We start from the raw sequence: 17,043 nt of genomic DNA, 5'->3' as shown, positions 1-17,043 counted from the left end.
TTTAGATTCCATATATACGTGTTAGCGTACGGTATTTATTTTTCTCTTTCTGACTTCACTCTGTATGACAGACTCTAGGTCCATCCACCTCACTACAGATAACTCAATTTCATTTTTTTTTATGGCTGAGTAATATCCCATTGTATATATGTGCCACATCTTCTTTATCCATTCATCTGTCGATGGACACTTAGGTTGCTTCCATGTCCTGTCTGGCCTGTTTTATAAATAGCATTGTTGTTATTTTAATTTTGCTTATGAAGTTGTATTTGCCATGCTTTTTTTTTCTTTGGCTGTGCCACCATGCAGCATGCGGGATCTTAGTTCCTCTACCAGGGGTCGAACCCTTGCCCCCCACAGTGGAAGTGCAGAGTCCTAACCACTGGACCACCAGGGAAATCCCTGCCATGCATGTTTAATCTTTATGTAGTCAACTTTACTAATGATTTTCCCTACTGCTTCAATATTTTGAGCGGGAAGAGAATTTTCCTTGCCTCTCAGTTATAAGGATATTCAGAAATATTTGTACTTGTGTAACTTCATTTTTTATATTTAAATTTCTAAGTCCTTTAGAATTTTCACTGATTTCTGGGTCAGAAATGAATTCAATTTCTATTTTTTTCATGTACTTATCCAGTTATCCCAGCACCATTTATTAAAGTGCCCATATTTCCCACTTGATTTGTGACTTCACCTTTGTTGAATACTACCAGCAATTGCATATATTTCTGGATTCTCTATTCTTTCTTATTGACCTGCCTGGCTACTCATATGCCAACATCACACTGTGTTGATTATAGAGACCTTAGGATATGCTTATATATCTAATTGGGCCAGCAATCCCCTTGCCTCACTGTTGCTCTTCTTTTTCAAGTGAATGTAGGTCTTTGAACACCAAATTCAATTCCTTCAGTAAGATGTCACAAAAACAGAATGTTTAGACTCTTTTAAATAGGAAAATAAGAAAGTAAACCTGTGAAGGAATTTGATGGCAAAAATGGGTCAAGAATAATTTTGTTTTTGGTATTTCTTTTAATTAAAAGACTAAGAAGAACCAAGCCTACTGAGTCCACTCAGCTTTTTTGTCTTCTATAGATCCCCTTAGAGAAGTGATGTATTATCCTGATTTAGCAATCAAAATTTCCATTGTGTAGATCCCTTGATTAGGTCTGATTGTGTTTGAAAACACTAGAAGAATTAAGATTTATTAGTGATAACACCCTTCTAACACCTGGCAGTAAAGCCCTGGATATCTGTGTAAGATCCAAAGCATGGTGATGTGGTTGCTATGTTGGAACATATTGGAGAGTATGTGTATGTGTGTGTGTGTGTGTGTGTTTGTGTACACATTCTTCACCACTATTCACTAGAATACAGTGAGGTTTAACGTTCATGTTGTCAGTCTCAAAAATTCAAAGATATTTCTTAACATGGTAATCTGAGGGGAGAAAACAATAATTATAATGTGTGGAGATCCTAACGTCTGACAGTTGTAGCTGCAAAGAATTTTACTAAGGAACTATTTGAGCAAAATGGTGGGTTTTCAGGTTGAGCATTTTTGTCATAAGTGATCCTGTTTTTAAAAGCTTGATTGTGGGTGGCGGGTGGCCATTGGGCTCAGTCAGAGGATGGCTGCGGCCACAGCGGATGGATCCCTGGGCCAGTCCCCTGGCCCTGCTGTCTGGGCCGCATCGCAGCCACTGCGGAGGTGAGGGGACTCATGGCGCCGCCAGGCCGTGCTCTTCTTCCTCAACAACATCTCCCTGGATGGGCTGCCCTCGAGTTTCTGGAAGACACGGTGGGATGTGCCTCCCTTCAAAGAACCAAACATACATCTGGATCCCCAAGACACAAAGGCCCGAAGAAGACTCACTTCATCAATAATATGAGGCAGTACGACTCCAGGAACAGCAGGATCATGCTCATCTGAGCCAAGCAGTCCGTGTGTGCGGCCTTCTCTGTCTTGCCCTGTGGAGAAGGCCTGTGCGTCAGTGACCTGAGGGTAGACAGCCAGAAGCAGAGGCATCCATCCGGTGACATTTCCATATCTTCTGAGATGGTCTTCCAGTTGGAAGACGTTGAGCTGGGGGCGGATGGAAAGGTTGTGTCTTACCAAGATCCTGTACCCCACCAACACCCTGGTCACGCTCAAGCTGGCCCACTGCCTCAGCCACGACTCAGAGTGCCCTGTGCTCTGCTGGGGTCCAGATGCAAACCTGTCCTGCCCAGGGTGGCGCTAGCTGGCTCAGAACTAGGGGCCAATGCATGGGATTCCCTGTAGTACAATCCCAACCTTCTGGCTGACCGTCAGTGACCCTGCAGCAAGCACAAGTACGTCCTCATCTTCGCATCCTACATGACCACAGTGATAGAGTATGCGAAGCTCTCCCACCTCAAGAAGGACATGAAGGAGACCTTCTGGGAGAAGTTCCCACACATCAAGCTGATGCTGAGCAAGATTAGGAGTTGAAAATGAGAGAGGCAGAACTTGTCCCAGGAGTGTGTTTTGGAGCCTGTGACAGTGCCGATGGCCTATGTGTACTTTGAGAAGCTGGTCCTGCAGGCAAACACAACAAGCAGAACTGCAAGCTGCTGAAGAAACAGCAGATGAAGGAGCAAGGTAAAAGCCCACCAGACCAAACAAATGAAGAGGAAACAGGCAGTCTACCTGAAAAAGAATGATAGAAAAGATGATCCAAAATAATCTTGGATATAGAATGGAGACAATATAAGAAATGTTTAAAAAGGACCTAGAAGAACTAAAGAGCAAACAAACAATGATGAACAACACAATAAATGAAATTAAAAATTCTCTAGAAGGAATAAATAGCAGAATAACTGAGGCAGAAGAACGGGTAAGTGACCTGGAAGATAAATAGTGGAAATAATTACCACAGAGCAGAATAAAGAAAAAAGAATGAAAATAGTTGAGGGCAGTCTGAGAGACCTCTGGGACAACATTAAATGCACCAACATTCGAATTATAGGGGTCTCAGAAGAAGAAGAGAAAAAGAAAGGGATGGAGAAAACATTTGAAGAGATTATAGTGGAAAACTTCCCTAATATGAGAAAGGAAATAGTTAATCAACTCCATGAAGCACAGAGAGTCCCATACAAGATAAATCCAAGGAGAAACATGCCAAGACACATATTAATCAAACTATCAAAAATTAAAAACAAAGAAAAAATATTAAAAGCTGCAAGGGAAAAACAACAAATAACATACAAGGGAATCCCCATAAGGTTAACAGCTGATCTTTCAGCAGAAACTCTGCAAGCCAGAAGGGAGTGGCAGGACATATTTAAAGTGATGAAGGGGAAAAACCTACAACCAAGATTACTCTACCCAGCAAGGATCTCATTCAGATTTGACGGAGAAATTAAAACTTTACAGACAAGCAAAAGCTAAGACAATTCAGCACCACCAAACCAGCTTTACAACAAGCGCTAAAGGAACTTCTCTAAGTAGGAAAAACACAAGAGAAGGAAAAGACTTACAAAAACAAACCCAAAACAATTAAGAAAATGGTAAAAGGAACATATCGATATCGATATGTTCAATATCGATAACTACCTTAAATGTAAATGGATTAAATGCTATTGATAACTACCTTAAATGTAAATGGATTAAATGCTCCAACCAAAAGACATAGACTGGCTAAATGGATACAAAAACAAGACCTGTATATATGCTGTCTACAAGAGACCCACTTCAGACCTATGTACATATACAGACTGAAAGTGATGGGATAGAAAAATATATTCCATGCAAATGGATATCAGAAGAAAGCTGAAGTAGCAATTCTCATATCAGACAAAAGAGACTTTAAAATAAAGAGTATTATAAGAGACAGAGAAGGACACTACATAATGATCAAGGAATCAATCTAAGAAGAAGATATAACAATTGTAAATATTTATGCACTCAACATAAGAGCACCTCAATACATAACACAAATGTTAACACTTATAAAAGGGGAAATTCACAGTAACACAATCATAGTAGAGGACTTTAAACCCCATTTGCACCAATAGATAGATCATTCAAAATGAAAACAAGCAAGGAAACACAAGCTTTAAATGCTACATTAAACAAGATGGACTTAATTGTTATTTATAGGACATTCCATCCCAAAACAACAGAATACACTTTCTTCTCAAGTGCTCATGGAACATTCTCCAGGATAGATCATATCTTGGGTCACAAATCAAGCCTGAAGAAATTTAAGAAAATTGAAATTGTATCAAGTATCTTTTCTGACAACAGTGCTATGAGACTAGATATCAATTGGAGGAAAAAATCTGTAAAAAATACAAACACATGGAGGCTAAACAATACACTACTTAATAACGAAGTGATCACTGAAGAAAGCAAAGAGAAAATCCAAAAATACCTAGAAACAAATGACAATGAAAACACGATGACCCAAAACCTATGGGATGCAGCAAAAGCAGTTCTAAGAGGGAAGTTTATAGCAATACGATCCTACCTCAAGAAACAAGAAACCTCTCAAATAAACAACCTAACCTTACATCTAAAGCAATTAGAGAAAGAAGAACCAAAAAACCCCAAAGTTAGCAGAAGGAAAGAAATCATAAAGATCAGATCAGAAATAAATGAAAAAGAAATGAAGGAAACAAAAGCAAAGATCAATAAGACTAATAGCTGGTTCTTTGAGAAGATAAACAAAATTGATAAACCACTAGCCAGACTCATTAAGAAAAAAAGGGAGAAGACGCAAATCAAGAGAATTAGAAATTGAAAAGGAGAAGTAAAAGCTGATACTGCAGAAATAGAAAGAATCATGAGAGATTACTAGAAGAAACTCTATGCCAATAAAATGGACAACCTGGAAGAAATGGACAAATTCTTAGAAAAGCACAACCTTCTGAGATTGAACAAGGTAAAAATAGAAAATATATACAGACCAGTCACAAGCACTGAAATTGAAACTGTGATTAAAAATCTTCCAACAAACAAAAGCCCAGGACCAGATGGGTCACAGGTGAATTCTATCAAATATTTAGAGAAGAGTTAACACCTATCCTTCTCAAACTCTTCCAAAATATAGCAGAGGGAGGAACACTCCAAAACTCATTCTACGAGGCCACCATCACCCTGATACCAAAACCATTCAAAGATGTCACAAAGAAAGAAAACTACAGGTCAATATCACTGATGAACATAGATGCAAAAATCCTCAACAAGATACTAACAAACAGAATCCAACAGCACATTAAAAGGTTCATACACCATGATCAGTGGGGTTTATCCCAGGAATGCAAGGATTCTTTAATATATGCAAATCAATCAATGTGATAAACCATATTAACACACTGAAGTATAAAAACCATATGATCATCTCAATAGATGCAGAAAAAGCTTTCAATAAAATTCAACACCTATTTACGATAAAAACTCTCCAGAAAGTAGGCATAGAGGGAACTTACCTCAACATAATAAAGGCCATATATGACAAACCCACAGCCAACATTGTTCTCAATGGTGAAAGACTGAAACCATTTCCTCTAAGATCAGGTAGAAGACAAGGTTGTCCATTCTCACCATTGTTATTCAACATAGTTTTGGAAGTTTTAGCCACATCAACCAGAGAAGAAAAAGAAATAAAAGGAATCCAACTCAGAAAAGAAGAAGTAAATCTGTCACTGTTTGCAGATGACATGATACTATACATAGAGAATCCTAAAGATGCTCTCAGAAAACTACTAGAGCTAGTCAATGAATTTGGTAAAGTAGCAGGATGCAAAATTGATGCATAGAAATCTCTTGCATTCCTATACACTAAAGATAAGAAATCTGGAAGAGAAATTAAAGAACCACTCCCATTTACCATTGCAAAAAAAAAAAAGAATAAAATACCTAGGAATAAACCTACCTAAGGAGACAAAAGACGTGTATGAAGAAAACTATAAGACACTGTTGAAAGTAATTAAAGATGATACAAACAGATGGAGAGATATACCATGTTCTTGGTTTGGAAAAATCAACATTGTGAAAATGACTCTACTACCCAAAGCAATCTACAGATTCAATGCAATCCCTATCAAGCTACCACTGGCATTTTTCACAGAACTAGAACAAAAAATTTCACAATTTGTATGGAAACACAAAAGACCCTGAATAGCCAAAGCAATCTTGAGAAAGAAAAACGGAGCTGGAAGAATCAGGTTTCCGGACTTCAGACACTACAAAGCTACAGTAATCAAGACAGTATGGTACTGGCACAAAAACAAAAATATAGATCAATGGATAGAAAGCCCAGAAATAAACCCAGGCACATATGGTAACCTTAACTTTGATAAAGGAGGCAAGAATATACAATCGAGAAAAGGCAGCCTCTTCAATAAGTGGTGCTGGGAAATGTAAAAGCATGAAATTAGAACACTCCCTAACACCATACACAAAAATAAACTCAAAATGGATTAAAGACCTAAATGTAAGACCAGGCACTATAAAACTCTTAGAGGAAAACATAGGCAGAACATTCTATGACATAAATCACAGCAAGATCCTTTTTGACCCACCTCCTAGAGAAGTGGAAATAAAAACAAAAATAAACAAATGGGACCTAAGGAAACTTAAATGCTTTTGCATAGCAAAGGAAACCATAAACAAGACCAAAAGACAACCTTCAGAATGGGAGAAAATATTTGCAGATGAAGCAACTGACAAAGGATTAATCTCCAAAATACACAAGCAGCCCTTGCAGCTCCATATCAAAAAAACAAACAACCCAATCCAAAAATGGGCGGAAGACCTAAATTGACATTTCTCCAAGGAAGATATACAGATTGCCAACAAACACATGAACGGATGCTCAACATCACTAATCGCTAGAGAAATGCAAATCAAAACTACAATAAGGTATCACCTCACACCAGTCAGAAGGGGCATCACCAGAAAATCTACAAACAATAAATGGAGGAGAGGGTGAAGAGTAAAGGGAGCCCTCTTGCACTGTTGGTGGGAATGTAAATTGATACAGCCACTAAAAGAACAGTATGAAGGTTCCTCAGAAAACTAAAAATAGAACTACCATACAACCCAGCAATCCCCTACTGAGCATATACCCTGAGAAAACCATAATTCAAAAAGAGTCATGTAACACAATGTTCATTGCAGCACTATTTACAATAACCAGGACATGGAAGCAACCTAAGTGTCCATTGACAGATGAATGGATAAAGAAGATGTGGCACATATATACAATGGAATATTACTCAGTCATAAAAAGAAATGAAATTGCATTATTTGTAGTAAGGTGGATGGACCTAGAGTCTGTCATACAGAGTGAAGTAAGTCAGAAAGAGAAAAACAAATACCATACACTAACACATATATCTGGAATCTAAAAAAAAAAAAAAAAAGAGGTTCTGAAGAACCTAGGGGCAGGACAGGAATAAAGATGCAGATGTAGAAAATGAATGGGCTTGAGGACGCGAGGAAGGGGAAGGGTAAGCTGGGACGAAGTGAGAGAGTGGCATGGACATATATACACTACCAAGCATAAAATAGATAGCTAGTGGGAAGCAGCCGCATAGCACAGGGAGTTCAGCTCGGTCCTTTGTGACCACCTAGAGGGGTGGGATAGGGAGGGTGGGAGGGAGGGAGACACAAGAGGAAAGAGATATGGGAATATATGTATATGTATAACTGATTCACTTTGTTGTAAAGCAGAAACTAACACACCATTGTAAAGCAATTATACTACAATAAAGATGTAAAAAATAAAAGCTTGATTATACTTGAGTACAGTATCTGTCTGATATCTGAATTATTTTTGTGATGAGTGAGAGGAAGCATCCTTGCAGGTTAAAAAAACAATGACTAAAACAGTTGATGAGAAAAAAAGTAACACATCTCCTGTTATTTTGGAATCGAATATTGAAGCAGAGAAGTGGTCTCATAATTTTGGCATTTCACCACTTTATGATACTAAAAACTGATTATTAAGTACACTTATCACATGCCAAGCACTGCATAGGTCATTATGGATATATGTCAAAGTAAGTTAGGGAGACAGAGACAGGTAATGAACAAGACTATAGAGAGGTGATGCTGTGGAAATGCAGTATAGGCAGACACTAACTGTGCTTGGTGATATAGGGAGGACACCAAAGTAGATACGAATGTCCAACTTGAAACTTCTGAAGCATTTACTTTTGAAATTTCTTACATTTAAGGGGCCTCATTAATTTTAATCATCTGGTGCTGTTCTAGCATGACTTTTATTTATTTTTATTTATTTATTTATTTTTTTGCGGTACACGGGCCTCTCACTGTTGTGGCCTCTCCCATTGAGGAGCACAGGCTCCGGACGCGCAGGCCCAGCGGCCATGGCTCACGCGCCCAGCCGCTCCGCGGCATGTGGGATCTTCCCGGACCGGGGCACGAACCCGCGTCCCCTGCATCGGCAGGCGGACTCTCAGCCACTGTGCCACCAGGGAAGCCCCTTATTTTTTTTTTAATCGTGAGATTATTTCCTCTTTTCTCAAAATGATGATCAGGTCTCTTTTTTAAGCCAATTATTGTAACACCAACAGGTCAGATGTTTTTTTTCCAAAAGGAATTCATCTACCCCTACCCGATCTGCTCCCTTCCCTCTATTTCCTGTTTCAGTTAACAGAGTCACCATTTATGATGTAGTCTAAACAGACACCTCAGATTGAACCCATAGCTAATACTCCTCCAACTCCTATATTCAAAAGTCTTGAAGTCTTGATAATTCTCTGTGAAATATTTGTTGAGTATGTCCCCTGCTTTCAACTCCAATAACACCTGTTTTTGTATTTCTTCTGTATTCTTGCAATCCATTGAACTGGTCACCCTAATATTGTTGCTGCCATAAATACCTGTCAAAATTGAGTTAGTATAAAATCATTCCACAGCATGAACGCTTTTACACAAGTTCCAGTAATGTCCTTCCAAACCTGGCCAATCTCCAGCCACTTAACGATACCTCATGATGGCATCCTCCCATCTCATCACCATTCTAATCTTAGCGTAATGTTCTCCTTACCCCGAATGACTTTGCTGTTCACTAAATATACTGTGTATCTTCAGGTCATCATGACTTTTAAACATCCTCTTCTATGCTTGAAATGCCACTTCCTTACATTTGTGCCTCTTAAATTTCTCCTCTTATTTGAGGTCACACTGAAAGACTGACATCTTTGAAGAGAAGGGCATGTATACATATTTAAATACATATATATATAATTTTTTTCCCTTGCACTTTGCACTTAGTCCAGTGTTTAGTGCATAGTAAGGACTCAATAAAAATTGTAAAACGAACATTAACCCAGTTGGCTACAGGGAAACATATTGATCTGAAGGGGTACATTACTCATGGTCCCAATGGGAAAGAGAGATGCACTTAGATGAAATTCTGATGAGTAGTTAGAGAAGGGACTATTTACAAAGTATGGTTAAGCAAACCAGTGAAGGATGTTCAGGCTCTAGCTACCAGCAAAAGAAGCTAATGCCACTCCTAGGCCTGAAGGGATGAGGGGAGAAAATAGACTTGTTAACAGAGTCTAGTGAAAGCTGGAGGTGTGAAGGGACTTCCAGGGTAGCTGCAGAGACATCTGACCACTGCCAGAATTATGGCCCCAAAGCAAGTGGCAGTGAGGGAGATATTCCTGACCTGTCTTCTCTCATGCTCAGATTTCCTGGTGATGCCTCCCGTTGGCTAAGTCCAACCAGAAGCCAGAGAACAGGAGAGCACAGATGATAGTCTGTGTGGGACAGTCCGTCGCGACACAAAACTGAACTTGGAAGGGCAGAGAACAGAATGGGCAGTACAATCAGAGAATAAACAGAATTAGAAACGTTCTCAAACCTTAATATTAAATGATGGATGCCGACCAGTCTCTGGAGCACGATGCTTATGACACAGCCTCCAGTAACTAAGTTGCCTGGGAACACATACCTTAATTAAATATCTTCCTTATCCACACCCTGTAACAGCAACAGCAAAGATGACAATAGTGACAGTAACAATTACCACTTACTACGTGCCAGATGCTGTGTTAAACACTTCACTCATTTTGTCATTTATGCCTCATAACAGTCCCCGTTTTGCGAATGCGAAATAGTCACAGAGGTCAAGTAATTTGCCAGAGGTGCAACTAGTTAGTAGAGGAGCCGAAGTTTGAAACCAGGTTAATGACTCCAAAGTCTTTTAATTCCTAAACTGTATCAGTGCAGGGAGACTCAATATTCTGTTCAATAGGAAGCCATAGCATTTTCCAGTAGAATTGTGCAAGGTGAAATTCTCCCCTGAGGCATCTGGCAGGAAATTGTGACTAGTGTCTGTGCAAAGGAGACCTAGGGAAGAAGCTGCTGTTTTTGACGTAAGTGCAAAGATAGATTATTTTACTTTCAATGAGAAAAAGAAAGATAAAAATGCTAATCAAATCTACTGAGCATCAGTTACCTGGGAGGGTTTTAATTAGAAAATCTCAGTGAAAGTGCCTAATGAAACCATAGTACTATAATTGAATATAGAGACATGTTGGTAATTAAATGATAATGTAGAATAAATCCTTCACCTAATAGGTTTAATTCTGTTTTTACATTGTGCATTAATGGAGTGTCCCCCTGCCCAATATATTAGCGCCTAGCAGAGATAGGATACTTTATCTATTTATCCACTAAAAAACTTGATTTGGTACCATAGAAAATTGCCATTCCTTTCCTTTGCCTTCCTCATGAACTAGAGCTATTTAGGTGTGTTTTGTCTTGTCAATTAGGGCAATCTAAGCAAAAGAGACAAATGTTCTCTTCTTACTTCTTCAGCTCATGTAGTTTGAATACATGTTTTGTTTCATAGAGGAATACATGTATTCATAGAGGGAACTGGACCTCACAGAGTCAGGACTGGTCCATCCAGGTCTCTGCTTCCTCCAGGTCCCTTTGGAGGAGAGAAGTTGAGAGGCTGGAGAGAAGCCTGGCATGCTGGGTCATCTTTGCAGGACTCAGGGCGGCTTTGTGACAACCAAAACACCAAAACGGGAGCCCTAACTCACTGAGCAGGGCTCTATACCACGCCCACATTTCTGCCTTGCTTTGGTCTGAGCAGCCTGGATACCCAAGGTCCCAGGTTAAAATTTTTTTGATAATAAACTTCTGAGTCCTTGGCACTTCCAATTCTTGAAGGAGCTGGCAGAAACTGTTAAACTTACTGCTTAATTATTTCTCCAGGAAGTAAAAGGCATGCATCATCACTTAGGATGACTGCCAGCCAGCCCAACAGATGTTTTGCCAGTTTCTGAATTTTTCAGGGGGACATGTTTAGATTTATGCTATTCATTTGCAGTCTAGTTGATGCTTTTTCACTTAGATTCTTATCAGTTTGTTATTAGACAGCATGTTCACTTCCATGTTTTATTAAAAAACTGCTGATAGAGTGATAATTCTTAGCTATATTGGCGCCTAAGTTGTTAAAGAAGTTAGAATTATTAATTTAAAAAGCATAATTTTTGGTTTTTTAAAGCAATTTAAAGAAAAAATACTTTTGTATAAAGGATATTGTTTTGCTTTTTGTTCTCAGTGTAATGCCCCATAAATTATTTTCGTGTGGAAAGCTCTGGCAAACTTTATTACAACTGACACATTTTCAAGGAGAAGATGAATAATTCAAACATTCTGGAATTGCAAAAGCACCATTTCTTGCTCTCTGTCTGTCAAATCATTTTCATTTAATAGACTTTTATATTCTTTTTTCCATTTTTTTGGTATGATAAGGATACTTGTCTTAAGTCTCCTTAGGTGATATCACGTGAATTTCTAATTGAAACCCTTTCCTTTTACACTTAATTTCTTTGGAAGCAGGAATAAAGCACGCAGATTCATTACTATCACTTAGCATCCTTCCTTGATCCTGTTGGTGTGTACAATCCAATCTCTCCACCTTTCTCCCTCTTAGAAAATGTGTGCTTCCTTTAGCATTTTTTCCCTTAGTTATTTTATAGTCTATTAGAGTTTGAGCCTCAAACAGTTATGAAGAAAACCATTTCAAGGTTTAAGTCATTTCTTTTTTTTTTTAAGAATCAATTTTATTTATTTATTTATTTTTGGCTGCATTGGGTCTTTGTTGCTGCGCGCGGGCTTTCCCTAGTTGTGGTGAGCAGGGGCTACTCTTCTTTGCTGTGTGTGGGCTTCTCTCATTGCGGTGGCTTCTCTTGTTGTGGAGCACGGGCTCTAGGCGCTCAGGCTTCAGTAGTTGTGGCTCACGGGCTCAGTAGTTGTGGCTCACGGGCTCTAGGGCGCAGGCTCAGTAGTTGTAGTGCACGGGCTTCGTTGCTCTGCGACATGTGGGAGCTTCCTAGACCAGGGCTCAAACCCATGTCCCCTGCGTTGGCAGGCGGATTCTCAACCACTGCACCACCAGGGAAGCCCTGAAATCATTTTTATTTAACCTAAAATTTAGACGAATTATGAAATTTTCAACATGGGCTCCTGCATACAATAGACTGTTTCAAACCCATTGTTATTTCAGCCACGCTGGTGGTCACATTTGGAAGCAGTGAAGGAGAGAGTTATCACTATGATAGACAGAGCAATTAGAAAAACCAACCACACTGTAGGTTACATCCTGGAGGAAGAAGCTCTAAAACATGGAGCATTTCACTAAGGCCATATCCTGCTCCATGATGATATCCATAATATCCTAAAGCTGCTTTTAAAGGGAAAATAAATCACTTTTTCTTAAAGTGAAAATAAATCATTTAAAAGATCCTCTTTTAGGATAACAGAATTTGGGATATTTGGAAAAAATTCTAGAAGTTTTGTGTCAGTAGTTGAATAACTAATTCCTTCATTCCCTATCAGGGTGTTTTGGTTCTGTAAAGACCATGAAGATGAAAAAGCTAAATTTCATAGTTTCTTCTCCAAACGTAGGCAGTTCACTTTTAAAAGCAGTTTTTAAAATATTGCTAATGCATATATAAAAATAAACTATGCACAGTAAGAAAAACAACAAAAAAAACACTGCTATATCTCTGATGTGTAGATACATATAGTATGCATTCATATTTTTTGAATGAATTAGCAATCTAAAAGACACTGACAAAAATTTCCATGCAGTATAGAGTTAAGTGGCAACCATCCAAAAGATGGTTATTGAAAACTTAATATTACCAGTACAAAGAAGGCATTAGAGATGTTAATCTCCCAAAGTAGTTGCTATGACATTTCTGAAACTATTACCAGAACTAGAAGTGCTTCAGAGAATTAAAGATATTGAAAAGGTTACCATCTATAGTTCTCATGCTTCATCAAGAAAGAATTCATACTAATTAGGATATTTTGTTTATGCAAATAATTTTATTTACATGACTGTTGTTAGCGTTGATTATTATACTCAATGTGCTTTGTTAATTACTTTTGTAAAGTTCTCACCTATACAAGGCTTGCAATAGCACAGTACATTCAGTTTTGTGAGAGCTGACAGTAGGCCACTAGCAATAAAACTTTACATGAATCTCATGTTTTAAATGACAAACAGATACAGCAAAATAATACTAACATAAACTCTCTAGAAAAAAAGAAGCATGCACTGTTTTCAAGGTGAGGTTGAATTTCTTTTGGTCTTTTTTATAGTCTATCAGCAAATTATATCACAAATGGGTAGCCATAAAACAACAGTGTACTTAAATACCACCCTCTCCACATACATCCACACCCCCCAACACACACACAGACTTCAATATAATCCAACAGTTTCATTAAAAAAGTAAAACATGAAATGATTTAAAAAAATAAAAAAAAGCTGTTTTTAAAAAAATGTCATCCTAATTTCAGTGAAAAAGAAAACTTTGAGGATACCTCTGCACTAAATTTTCTTTTGTGATTTTTCATCTAAAAAGAGATTAGTTAATTTGAATATAAGTATGGTGAATCTGTGAGGCCCAAGAAAATATCTAGGAATTGACTTGGTGGGTATTTTAGAAGATAAATTTTGGACTTTTCCCAGTTCTTCTATTTAAACCATTCCAAAGTGAAATGATGGCAGTATACTGCAATTCTAGGCTGGCCTGTTTGTATGTTTGAGAGATAGTCCTGTATCAAAAAAGAGTGAGGGGAGGGATAAATTAGGAGCTTGGGATTAACATATACACATGACTATATATAAAATAGATAACCAATAAAGACCTATTGTATAGCAGAGTAGGGAACTATACTCAATATTTTGTAATAACCTTACAAGGGAAGAGAATCTGAAGAAGAATATATATATGTGTGTGTATATATATATATATATGTATAGTAGCAATGCTGAGCTGAGGGACTCAGGGACAATTTCAGGTGCTCCTGGGAGTTCTTGAGGGTTACTGCCCTGTCAGGACCATCAGAAGATATGCTACTAGACTTTCCTGCTGCTTTTGTTCTCCTGCTCCAGCAGAAGTGACTATTGCTTTCATTAAGAGCTATTGCTCTTTGTTAGTGAATCCTTTATGTAAATAGCAGTTGGATTATTAGCTTTTGGGGTGTTGATCCTGTGATGTCCTCCCTACTGAGGAAAGATAAATCTGATTAGAATGAAAGCTCAGAAACTTCTTGGGAGACTTTGAGTTAATTGCATTGACTTAAGCCTCCCATGAAAATTAGGTTTCATAAAAGTCATTTTTATTGAGGTACAATTTATGTAAAATAAATCCATTTAAAATTTATAATTTGATGAGCTTTTACAGATGTACATACATGTGAGGTAATTGTTGCAATTATGACACAGAACATTTCCATCACTCTAGATTTCTGTGCCCCTTTGCAGTCCGTCTTTCCCTTCACACAGACCCCAGGCAAACACTGATCTATTTTTGTCTCTCTAGATTAGTCCACAACTTTCTAGAAGGCTATGTAAATGTTAAAAAAAAAATACTACATGTATTCTTCTATGTCTGACTTTTTTCACTCAGCATAATGATTTTCAGATTTTTCCATGTTATGTATATCAGTGTTTTCCCCCTCTTTGTAATTATTAATGTAGTCCATCGAATAAATTTACTATATTTGCCTTTCAACCTCAACCATCTGATGGGTTTAGGAAAAGTTATAATCTTGTAGATCTTTTTTATGTTTTAGGTCAGGAGTGATGCTGTCTTGTGGTTTTCTACATCTTAAGGAGAAATGGAACCTTTAATAAATGTACATTTAGATTTTAAACAATTAAAAATAAGTCTGTATTGTGCTATGGCTTGGTTTATACAAAGGATGGCATCAATGTAATATTTAAAAAATGTTTATGTGTCTAAGGACATAGTTATAAATGTATATAGCTAAGTCAGGAAATGTTAGAATTGACACTTAAAATAGAGAAAAATGTACGATGATGCAATTTGGGACATTTCTAATCGAGAAATTAGGGCAAAGAATTGTTGGTCAATGACATTTCAGGTAGCATAAGAACTAAAAATGTATGAGATCTGAGGGTTTCTCCATTTTATACCCTGAGTTTTGGCTCTTTTGAAACTACCTTAGTTTCAAGCAATTTAATGTTGTTTGATACCACAAATGAGATATCATTTGTAACCATGAAGTAAGTACAAATTTTAAGTCTTTTTTTTTCCAAAGTAGAAAAATGGGAGCAGTTTTGTGGAAAATTTTAGGGATTATTCAGAAACTAGTAGAGATAAAGACATGTGATAGGCACATCTATATTTACTTCTAGAGTAAAGTATTTCATTCTTCCTTCCAATTCTATTTTCTCTTCCTCATCTGCCCGGGTTGGCATTTTAAAATTAGTCTCAAGGTTGAAATTTTATTATACTTGAGTACTTTCCATCCCACAGTATCCATTTCTCACTTCTTCTGTTTAAAAATATACTAAGTAGCAAGACTGTGAGAGGCATTATAAGACACCTTAGAGAAAAATTGATTTGTCCCTGACCTCATCTATGTATTCAAAATTTCTGGAGAATGAGTTAAATATTCCTAAGGAGGTAAACATTGTTCCTTGGTTTGTTGGGTTAGTTTAGGGACAATTCATGTCTAAAGATTGTGCTGTATTAATGAGACTCTTCCCCCTCAAGTCTGTCTGCCCTCCTGGGAAGGAACACGGTAGCTGGTTAGTAGTGCCCAACTGCACTACTTAATTTACCTTTTTAAAGCAGGAAAAGCAGGAGAGATCAAATGTATTTAAAACTGCAGGGGGTGTGGAGGCCGTAGGAATGTACTTTTCCCCATTACACTTTGGCTGTTTCTAATCATATGAAAATTGCTGGAGGATCCTTAATGGGCACTAGTGGTTAGAACTCTGAATTTCACATGTCTCACAAGACTGGGCTTGTCTCAGCAGAGAGTCAGTACCAGGCATGCCTAAGAGGGCTTCTTGGTGATTTTAATGACAACATAGGCTGTCTGATGTTTTGAAAAGAAAATGACCCCTGATATTGGAAGGATCAGCTGTAGTGGGGAAGGACAAAGCATGAAAACCACATCTCTTTGTCTCACACTTACTGTAGTATCAAATTCCTATACCATTATTTACCACAGGTAGAAAAGGCTCCATCCAAACAATAATGGTCACACCTGGAGGTTATTTGGCCTGCACCATCTGATGAGGTCACGGACCAAAGAAATAACGCCGTGGGCAAGTCAGGGCTTTGTAGTGGAGTGACTGAGTTGGTCAATGAAAATGAATATTTCATGAGAGCTGGGCAGGTTCTGTGCATGTTGTATATTCCAAGATATATTTTCTGAAAAATCAAGGGATTTAAATTCCTGTAAGACTTTTCTGACAACAGTGATTTTAGGCATGCTTTTAAAAAAATTGTTTTCCAAAAGGATTCTTATTTGACATCAGAGATTCATCTGAAAATTTTTTAGCATTCTACCATTTGAGTCTTATTATGCATCTCCTTTGTTTATTCTTCCCTTAGATCTTAGTTTTGCCCACACTTCCCACTTTGAAGAAGCAAAATGACAAGCAACACTAATTCCTTGGCTGTTAACTATTATTTTGAATAATCCTTAACACTGAGTATTTATTTTTTTTATAACATGTCTTTTACATAATA

General features: G+C 37.7%; 1 pseudogene; it reads left to right on the top strand.

Moving 5' to 3' along the window:
- The first annotated feature begins 1,720 nt into the window (after positions 1-1,720).
- LOC132440299 (CDK5 and ABL1 enzyme substrate 2-like) lies at positions 1,721-2,596 on the top strand (annotated as a pseudogene).
- The last annotated feature ends 14,447 nt before the right edge of the window (positions 2,597-17,043 follow it).

The sequence above is a fragment of the Delphinus delphis genome, chromosome 17 (assembly GCF_949987515.2).
Source record: "Delphinus delphis chromosome 17, mDelDel1.2, whole genome shotgun sequence".
Classification (NCBI taxonomy): domain Eukaryota; kingdom Metazoa; phylum Chordata; class Mammalia; order Artiodactyla; family Delphinidae; genus Delphinus; species Delphinus delphis.
Note: the sequence above shows the minus strand (reverse complement) of the source record. Positions and strands in the feature narration are given on the sequence as shown.